This window comes from Cyprinus carpio, unplaced genomic scaffold (assembly GCF_018340385.1).
Source record: "Cyprinus carpio isolate SPL01 unplaced genomic scaffold, ASM1834038v1 S000000106, whole genome shotgun sequence".
Taxonomy (NCBI): Eukaryota; Metazoa; Chordata; class Actinopteri; order Cypriniformes; family Cyprinidae; genus Cyprinus; species Cyprinus carpio.
The window spans coordinates 12,501-22,903 of NW_024872858.1; the positions used below are offsets into that span (position 1 = coordinate 12,501).

Sequence of the window (10,403 nt, forward strand, 5' to 3'; positions counted from 1 at the left end):
AATAAAGTCATCAAAACAATGAGATAAACACAAGGATGGGGATTTTGCAGTGACCACAGCAATGTTAAAGTTTGCCTTGATTACAGTTTTGTACACACTTTTGTATGTTGATCAGCGCCACCTAATGTAGAGAAGCAGATTTGGGGTGTCATTTAGCTAAGCTAATAATGAAATTAAAATGGAATTAAATAAAATATTATTTATTATTCAATTCATATTATTATATTAAATTTGATTCGGTTCCTAAAACATTAGTGTGAGCATTCAAGGTTTAGCTCAGCAAGAAATAAAAAAATTCTGTCATTAATTACTCGCTCTCATGTCATTCCAAACCCGGAAGACCGTCGTTCTTCTTTAGAACACAAACTACGATATTTTTGATGAAATGTCAGAGCTTTCTGACCCTGCATAGACAGCAATGCAACTGTAATGTTCCCAGGTCCAGAAACATAGCAAGGACATCGGTAAAATAGTCCATGTGACATCAGTGGTTCAACCGTAATTTTACAACGCTACGAGAATACTTTTTATGCGCAAAGAAAACAATAACAATTTATTCAACAATTCTTTGTTGAATAAATTGTACTCTCCAAAATGCCGGAAGAGAAACTGTTGAATAAATTATGTTATTGTAGTTTTCTTTGCGCACAAAAAGTATTCTTGCAGCTTCGCAAAATTGAAGTTGAGCCACTGATGTCACATGGACTATTTTAACAGATGTCCATGCTATGTTTCTGGACCTGGGAACATTGAGGTTGCTTTGCTGTCTACAGAGGGTGAGATGGAGGATCAGGTTTATCAAAAATATCTTAATTTGTGTTCCAAAGATGAACGAAGGTCTTAACGGGTTTGGAACGACATGAGGGTGAGTAATTGATGACAGAATTTTCATTTTTGGGTGAACTATCCATTTAACCAACAAGAAAACATGAATGTAAGAATGTGTCATTGGATTATTAAAGTACTAACTTCAAGCTAATAAAAAAAAAAACTTGAATTAGCAAAACTAATAAATTTTTTGTGCACATTGTTTGGAGTAAATAAGCTTAATTCTGATTGCGACTCACTGTAGACTTGATTAAGCTTCTGCCAATGGTCCGCACAAGTTTTGGAGGAGAGTAGGAGGGGTTGATGAGGGGAGGGGAGGAGCTCTATGACACCAGCCAATCGCTCAAAGGCCACCTGTTGAGCTGTGTCAAATAAAACCGTCCCATGATCCTTACACACCCTCTGTAACCCCAACACTCAGACATGATGCCAGCAGACACAAATTAAAGTCCTGCAAATACAACAGCACAACTTCAGTGTCTGTTTGTGTTATAAATTGAGATATGCATGTATTTGTTCTTTACCTTGCAGGTCATGATTGCGTTTAGGTCAGATTGAGGAAGTTTTTTGTCAGCAGCTCTGTAGTTTCATATAGAGCTCCTTCACCTCTCAAACAACACTGAGATTTCACCAGAGCAACATACCCACTCCTGTAATACACACATATACACACACACACAATAGCAATAATGTTATGTTTTTGCCAAGAAGTTTTCTGCTATTGTCACCTAGATACCATCATTGTAAGTCATACTTTATTGGGTTCCACATTTTCAGGGGGAGGGGGTGGGTCCCCATCCAGTGGGTGTGAGGTAATGGGGCGTCAGGGCTCATGGTATCTTCAGCAATAGTGGCTCTGAACCTGTCCAGCAAGGAGTAGAACCGCTGATGCCTGACATAAGAAAAAAAAAAGGATATTTTAAAAATCAGCATTGGGAGATCTTCTTATCAACATCAACAAAAACAAGTAGACTGATGATGTGCCTACCTTTGCGCAAGGCCACTGGTCTGCAGGTACTGCTGAATACTGTCCACCTCCTCCAGTGGCAGCTGAGCGATACTATTCTACAGTAGGAGGAGGAAAAACATGACCCTCAATTATCATTTAGGGCAGTTGATCTCAACCAGGGGTCCAGGGACCACTAGGCACACACTTTCAAAGGGCTGCACGATGGCTTAATATGATATAAAATAAGCTAAAAACATGTTAGACATAAAGCTGACATTTTATTTCTTATTTTAATTTGTTTTTCTCAACAACATTTATTTATATTAAAGAAACATAATTCTCAGGGCCTAGGAAATCCTGGAAATATGAGGGAGGTTTAAAAGTGAGATTTCTACACCTGAAAAAGTCATCGAAATCAATAATATTTTAAGAAGTCAATCTCAAGAAAAATCTTTTGAAAAAAAGTTGCCAGCCATTTTTTTATTTTTTTTATCAACACTTGAATGTAGGTAGATTTTCATTAAAAAAAGCAACATTTTGAGCAAAAATCTTTATCAAATGCTACATCTGGACAGATGCAATAGACGGCTTCCATCAGGTACTCGCAGAGCTTGCACAGGTCTTTGCCACTTTCTGAATTGACATTTCACTCTGTAACATTAGGCAGTTTTCATTTATATGCGGTTAGTATCGACGATCGCATTATTTTTTCACATGCATATGCTTACATATGAGATCGCTGGTTTCTGTGTCTTCCCCGTCTGTGTTTTTGACCGGGGCTTTCTAGACTCATTCAGGAGATGTGTAATAGCGCCCCCTAGTGCAGCGGTTCCCAATCCCAGTCCTTGCACATTTTTGCTTGTCTCTCTTAGTTAACAGACCTGATTCAGATAACCCCAGCTCATTAGAAGTGACGTGCATGAACTCGTTCCGATCAATATGATCCCTACACAGTGTTCATTGCTCCCTACTCCCTGAGCAGGGGAAATCCGTTGAAGTTTTCTTCACTTGGAAACATTCATTCATGGATTTGCGCTGCGCAGTGTCTTCATACACAGACGCAATTTACTAGAGAAGTGTAAAGTGTGACATAATATACCCCTGTAAATAAATACTATTAAATAAAAAAATTAAAATAAAAGTCATGTAAAAGGGCATGTCAATTTATTAGTAATACAAATAAAACACTGAAGAACATTCAGTTATTGAATCTTTTTTTTTAATCTTAAAATACTTTTAAGCAAATTTATATAATTTATTATTACAAATATAATGTATAATATTTATATAAATATTTAATTAAATTAATTCAAATTGCCTCTCTTAGTTTCTGTCAATAATAACCAGCAGCCTTGTTATTACAGTAGAAGTGCCAAAAATGTCTTTCGTGGGGCCCTTTAAATATTTTCTTTGACAACATGGGACCCTCCGAGTTAGAAAAGGGTGAGAATAGTTGATTTTGTGGTTTTTGACTGAAAGTAAGGACATACGAATAAATAACATTTTGAAGAAAAATTTTAAGAAATATATTTAGAAAATGACTGTAAAGCCACTGGCTGCTAAAAATAATTATTTAGAGGCCAAATATTACAGAATTGCTTTATAAGGATTGATGGTTAAGTCGCCCCGTCCTCACAACTATTACAGTGGTGGAAGACCCCCAGGGAGATGTCTATATTTGAATGTTTTTGCAGTAGTAGTATTTTAATGTCTTTTATTTGAAATAATTTTATTGTTATTCAATGATACTCCATTACACCAAAATGGCACACACAGTGAAATTAGCTGGTAGTGAGTTGTGTGTGTGTGTGTGTGTGTGTGTGTCTGTGTTTTACCTGCAGGGTCTCAGCAAGCAGCATCTCCACACGTCTGCAGGCGAGTGTGTCCACCATGCGAGCCAGCACACGGGAACGGCGTGTTGAGAAGCTTGTCCACATATAGCATGAGCAGAGCCCCAGACATGACTTAGATGAATGCCTTCTAGACACTGCAGGGTCTTCTTCAGCATTACCGGCTGGGGATTTACACATTTAATATGTAAGTAACAGAAAAGATCATCACAGCATGAACTCAAAGAAGATTGCAGTGTATATGTATATGCATACGGTAGAAAGGTTGTCACAGCGTGATTGTATAGCCTGTATGAAGAGTCCGCTGGCTGCAGAATTTCGGTGCACAGCACTGATGAAATCCTGCACTGGAGGCTCATGGGAAGAAAGACTGATCAGATCGCTCACATGATTCACTGTCAGCCACGTCAGATGCTCAGAATCATGCAGGTTTTGACACTGAGACGGGGAGAGAAAAAAACAAAGATTACTTTTTTGTGTAAAGTGCAATGTGTAATATATTTTATTAGAATATATGATAAATAACTATGTTTGTTATGACTTATAATTATAATAATATATTACACTTCTATGTGCTGAACTGTCTTTTTTTTTTTTCTTTCCATTTCATTCCATTTGATTTTTTTTCTCTCCAAACTACGGAAGTCAATAGAAACCAGCAACTGTTTGTTCACCCACATTCTTCAAAATATCTTCTTACTTTTAGCAGAAGAAAAAACACAACGATTTGGAACATTTGAGTGTAACTGATGACCAAATTTTTCTTTTTGGGTGAACTAAGTAAAAGTATTAATTCTTTAAAAAAATAAATAAATAAAGTAATAAAATTCTTAAGTGATATGGAAGCTAGGGTAGATAAAATAAACCTCAAGCTCAGGACACTGCTTTAAAAAGGGCACACATTGCTTAAGAAATCTCACCACGTAGTCACAGAAGAGGATAAGGGCTCCGCGTCGGACGATCTCTCTGTTACACATAGCCAGCTTCCCCTCAGGCCTCTCGTCCTCTCCAGATGAATGCGGGCTCAGCAGCTTAGTGCTGGACAGACTGTGCCTCCTGATGGAATGATAAAGGGAAAAAAAATTGCTTAAGGGTAAAAATAACATATTTCAAAAACAACAACAGATGTACCACATGCTTCTACCTCTTAAAAAAGAGCAATTTCAAGCTTCCACTTGACCCAAACATATAACTGTAATAACTCACAAACCCATGGAAGGCCAGTTTGTTTTTGTCCTTGCAAACAGCAATTTATTCTAAAAATTAGGGGGATCAAAAAATTTTGCTGGTTCTGTGCATGCTTAGCCTGGTTTTTAGCAGTTGGACTAGGCTTTATTTTAAACAGCCTTAGACAGTCTCATTAGGCTAGGTAGCACGTAGTCTAACCTGGGGGTCTGATGCACCTCGTACCACCAGGTGTAGTTGGTGTAGTTGATGAGGAGAAGGACCTGACACCAGAGCAGGACCAGAGACGGGTGTGTAGTGATGAGCTGGAGCACCAGGCTGTTCAAACCCTCCAAGGTATAAAAAACTACCCCCTTCGCCTCCCTCTGCCTTCAGCAGCCCTGCTGCCGGCTGCTGTGATCCGCCGGAACATTCCTGGAAAATTTTAAGGGAAATGGGAATTTACTGAGTCTTGCTGAACTTGTAAAGGGACAGTGTTTGGTTGAGTTGAGACATGAGATGTAGGCTCTGCCTGCCTGATTTGAAGATGTGGATCAAACACATGAGCAGTGTGCCCAGCTGCTGACAGTTAGAACGTGTGCTGTTGTTCACCCCTCCTCATGTCAACTTTCACTTGCTTAGTGGCGATATCATCCAGCAACACCCCCGCTAACTGCAATAAGAACCTGACAACAAAAAGAGATTAATAATTGTATTTATTAAAGGGATACTTCATCCCAAAATGAACATTATGTCATTATTCACTTAACCCATGTCGTTCCAAACCCGTAAAAGCTTCATTCGTCTTTGGAACACAATTAAAGATATTTGGATGAAAGCCGGTAGGCTTGAGACTGTCCCATAGACTGCCAAGTAACACTGTCCGAATAGTCCATCTGCCATCAGTGGTTCAACCGTAATGTTATGAAGCGATGAGAATACTTTTTTGTACAAGAAGAAAAACAAAAATAATTACTTTATTCAACAATCCCTCTCCTCTGTGTCTCTCCAAAACAGTGTAGCGCCATTTTGGCAAACCTGAGCAGTACGCAGGCGGCGTTCGCTCTTCTCTGTCAGGCTGACACAGAAGAACCATTATGCCGCCTGCGTACTGCTACAGCTCAGATTTGCCAAAATGGCGCTACGCTGATTTGGAGTCTATGGGACAGTCACAACAAGCCTACTGGTTTTCATCCAAAATAACTTAAATTGTGTTCCGAAGATGAACAAAGCTTTTATGGGTTTAGAACGACATGGGGGTAAGTGATTAATGACAAAATTTTCATTTTGCGGTGGAGTAACCCTTTAAGAACTGTGGCAATGTCTCTAAGATGCTTCAAGAGACCTACCTGCAAAGCTATGTGGAACAACTATGCGGCAAGTTCACAAAATCTGCTTTAAATGCAAAGGATCCTCACACATGTTGATTTGATTTAATTGATAAATTTACTGTTAAAAACCTTTAACAGTACTGTAGCTCTGCATGTAGGTTTCTTAAAAAACATCTTGGAGACGTTGCCACAGTTTGTCTGGATTTAGTCAGTCTCAGTTTGTTCTGTTTCTTCATGTCATTGAAGACAGACTGGATGATGAGAGATCAGATTCTCACTGGATTATTACAATTAACAGCAAAATGAACATTGTGGAAATGTAAACTGATATTTTCTACTGACACACTACAGCAAAAGATAGAAATACCTGACTTGAAACCATTTTTTAGCTGGTGAAAATACTAGTGTTCTAATAATCGTCGCCACCACTGTAAATTATTTTATTTCTTAAAAATTTTTGCATTCATTTTTCCACACTGACTGACGTTATTTCCAATTACCAGCAGTTACCTAGCAAAAGTTTCCTCAGGAGGGACGCGTTGCGGCTCCCCATTGGCATCTTCCATGATAGGGGGCGGAGCTTCAGGAGGGGACGGGTCATCGTCACGCAGTCCACGGATAGTTGGACAGGAGAGGAGGTACGGTGACAAAGAAAGCTCCTGAATACGAGACAGAATGATGTCCTCTGTGGATTGTGAGATGAGGACACGCAGAATGGCAAGAATCCCAGAAACCCACAACTGCACTGTACCCACTGATGCCTACAGAAGACAACAGGAAAACTATGAGCCAAATAATAGGTTGAATTATCATTCAGTTAGATCCATTGCCATAGGAGTATAAAAATCAAGAACCTAGCCTTGCAGTCCTGCATTTATAACATGGGTTGTTCTGAAGAGCTCTGTGAACTCAAGCGTGGTAATGTGAAAGGATGGCACCTTTGCATTAAGTTAATTTTCTAGATACTGCAGTGGTATTATTGGAAAATGGAAGTGTTTAGGAACAGCAGCAACTGTTAGATGACCACGTAAAGTCACAGTGGGGTCACCGATTGCTGAGAAAGCATGCTGCATTAAAGCTCTGCTAACTCCATAGCTAAAGAGATCCAAACGGGCATTAATATCAGCACAAAAAATATATGGTGGGATCTCCATGGAATGGGCTAGCTGCATGCAAGCCTCTCATCACCAAGTACAATGCCAAGCAGTCGGATGGAGTTTGGGTGGAGTAAAACACGCCGCCACTGGACTCTGGAGCAGTGGAAACTTGTTTCTATAGAGTGACAAATCACACTTCTCTAATTGGCAACCATTATGAGCAAATTTCTCTCATATGGCCACAACTTCACATGATTTTTGACAGCCTCTCCTTATCCTATTCAACCTAATAATAATAATATCTACTGCATGTGGAAAGCAATCTATAGCAATGTGTAACTGAAAAGTTCTCACTAGTGTAGAAGGTGTGATGAACATGCTCTTCAGTAGCATGTCCACAGGCCGCAGAGAGGATGGAGCCACTGTCTCTCAAAACAGTGTGTTTAACACGCCCAGTGCCTCATGGGAGTCCAGGTGCAATCTGTCAAGCACACAGATACAGATCTGTAAACCACACTTATTTAAAATATGTTTTATTAGAGTTTATTCTGAATTTGAGAGGAAACCTCTTAAAGAAGAGCCAGGCAGGAAGTCATCAGATTAGACAGAGCCGCACTTGCTGTTTGCCGATCATTGGCAGTCATGATGTCAGCATCTGCCGTGAAAGCCTCTTCCATTTTATCTTCATTCTCTTTATGGCACTGCGTAGGACTAGAATAAACATCTCCAGCACCTCACACACAAACATCCATTATTTTACAAGTAAATCCACGAAATGCATAAAAGTACAACGTTTTTTCCAAACTGACACAGAGACCGGCACAAAGTGTTACCTGATGGTGTTGTATGAGGCGTTAGCAGCATGGACACCAACCATTCCTTCTGCGTGTCCAGCTCCTTCCCTGCATCTCAGCTTTATTGGAGCCACGCAGCACAAAGGGGTGGGGGGGGGAATTTCTACTAAAGGCAGTTACTCATAGGCGCAGTGCAGGAGTTGCTGGGAAATAAACAGCAGCATAAGAAATGAACAATGACCACTTTGTTTAAATGATCCGATTAATGATTAATCTATGATGCAATATTATGTGACATTTTAAAGCCAATACGCATATATTTTCCAAAAAAAAAATTCTTTTTTGTTTATTTCAGAGTGTTTATTTAGTTGTTTTTTTTAAATTTTACAGTCGTTACTTATTCTGCTCAAGGATGTGAATATAAATTCATATTTGATTCTCCACACCGTGTGTTACTGCCTTCCTGTCGCTGGCCATGATGCCATCACACAGCTGAATGATCTTTGGGATGCTGATGATACTGTTTGGAGTGGTAGCGCTCGTAGGACAGCAGAACCAGGAAAAAGAAAATGTTGGGTCACAATCTCTTCAGAGTCCCACTACACAGAAAAAAATAAATCAGTTTAGTGCAAACTAGTAATATTATCATTATCTACATATCTGAGCATGTGCTTTGAGTTTACACTACTGTTCAAAAAGTTTGGGGTCAGTAAGATTTTTTAAAAATAAGTTTGGGGTCAGTAAGATTGAAAATAATCAACAAGTTACAGTTACCGATATCATGGTTTTTCACAAAAATAGGAAAACTGTTTTCTACATTGATAATAATATATCTACATTTTTTTTTTTACTTGAGAACCAAATCAGCATATTAGCTTGATTACTGTAGGATCATAACAGACTGTGTAATGGCTGCTGAAATTCAATATCTAGCATCACGGAGAAGAGTTTTATAATACAATTTCACAATATTTAGTGTGTTTTTAAACAGGTTTTTACTGTATTTTTGATCAAATAAATGCATTGGTGAGCATAAGAGACTTATTTCATAAATATTTTTAAAAATCTCACCCTAAAATGACTTTTTAATGGTAGTGTATGTTATTGTGACTATGTCAGATTGTCTTACCTGAACTGCCCCACTTCAATATACTCAAACTGCTTTCAGCCGAAACCAATGAATACACTGAAACAAGCACAGGTAGTTAAAATACTACACACAGTGCTAATGTATAACATAGAAATAAAATAATAGCAAGAGGTGTTTTGATTCTAAATTTAGTTGAGTAAAATTGCTCCACAGCTCTAAAAGACTCACCTGGTCTGAAACTCAAGCAAACAGTAGTTGACCCGGAGCTGCACACGTGGGCGAGAAGGTCCAGCACTGTCTTTGTAGGGCCACTGGAGGTGCTGGTGGTGTACTGCTTCAGAGCCTTTATCACCAGCGGCTCAAACAAACGGATGTGATTATGAATGGCATTCTGAAACACACACAAGTTATCTACTATTAGACACTTTAACTGTAGTAAGTCTTCTCAAGATGTTCATTGTTATGTTTTTTAATTATAGTCATGAATTATGGGGGCACCTAGCCTACCATTGTCTCCTCGCTGGCGAGGGACATTGGTGATACTTGACCTCAACGGGTTGGAGACTTTTGCCTGATGACATCAAACCACTACAGGATCACAGAGATCACATGGTCCTCTTTAATTTAGTTTATTATATTTATAAGGTACTCTTATTATACACACAAGTCTTCCTCTCACTCACCCAGACGCATCTTGTTTCTTGCTTCAGTCTTGCACCATGTTCTGAGGCTGGCATCTGCGAGGCCTGCCCCGGTAAAGTGAGTGTATGGGGGCCATGAAGCAGTAATGACCTTAGAGGCCGGGTCTGACACTGGTTGAGCCGAGCCCGGAGGGCCTTGGCCTGGGGACCGACACGGGTTAGAATGAAGCCCCTCGTACTGAGATGCAAGATTGCTACACCAAAACAACGCCTTAACAGCATGTAAGCATAGAGCACATGGTGAAGCCAGGACTTTGTAATGTCATGGATTCAAACGAAAATTTACCATTTGTTATCCAAAGCGACCAACCAGAAAGAGTAACAGCGTGTCAACCTGCTGAACACAACACGGTTGCCATAGTGGGTTCCCGAAGAACACGACTTGAGGTAACCCAGGACTCTTCAACACACTAGATGGATAAAACAGGGTTAAAGTTTGTTACTGACCTTCATTTTTCTTCACTCACTGACAGGATAAAATTAGGCTTTGACTTCATACCTTGCAATATCATGCAGGGTGGCCAACTCAAGCAGCTGTGAAAAGGACATCAAGCGCCCCGACCTTCAGGAAACTCCCAAACTTCTCATTGGTGTTGTGA

General features: G+C 39.5%; 1 pseudogene; it reads right to left on the reverse strand.

Annotated features, from left to right (window-relative positions):
- LOC122142752 overlaps positions 1-10,353 on the reverse strand; it is a 21,903-nt pseudogene extending 11,550 nt beyond the window's left edge.
- Between the last annotated feature and the right edge of the window lie 50 nt (positions 10,354-10,403).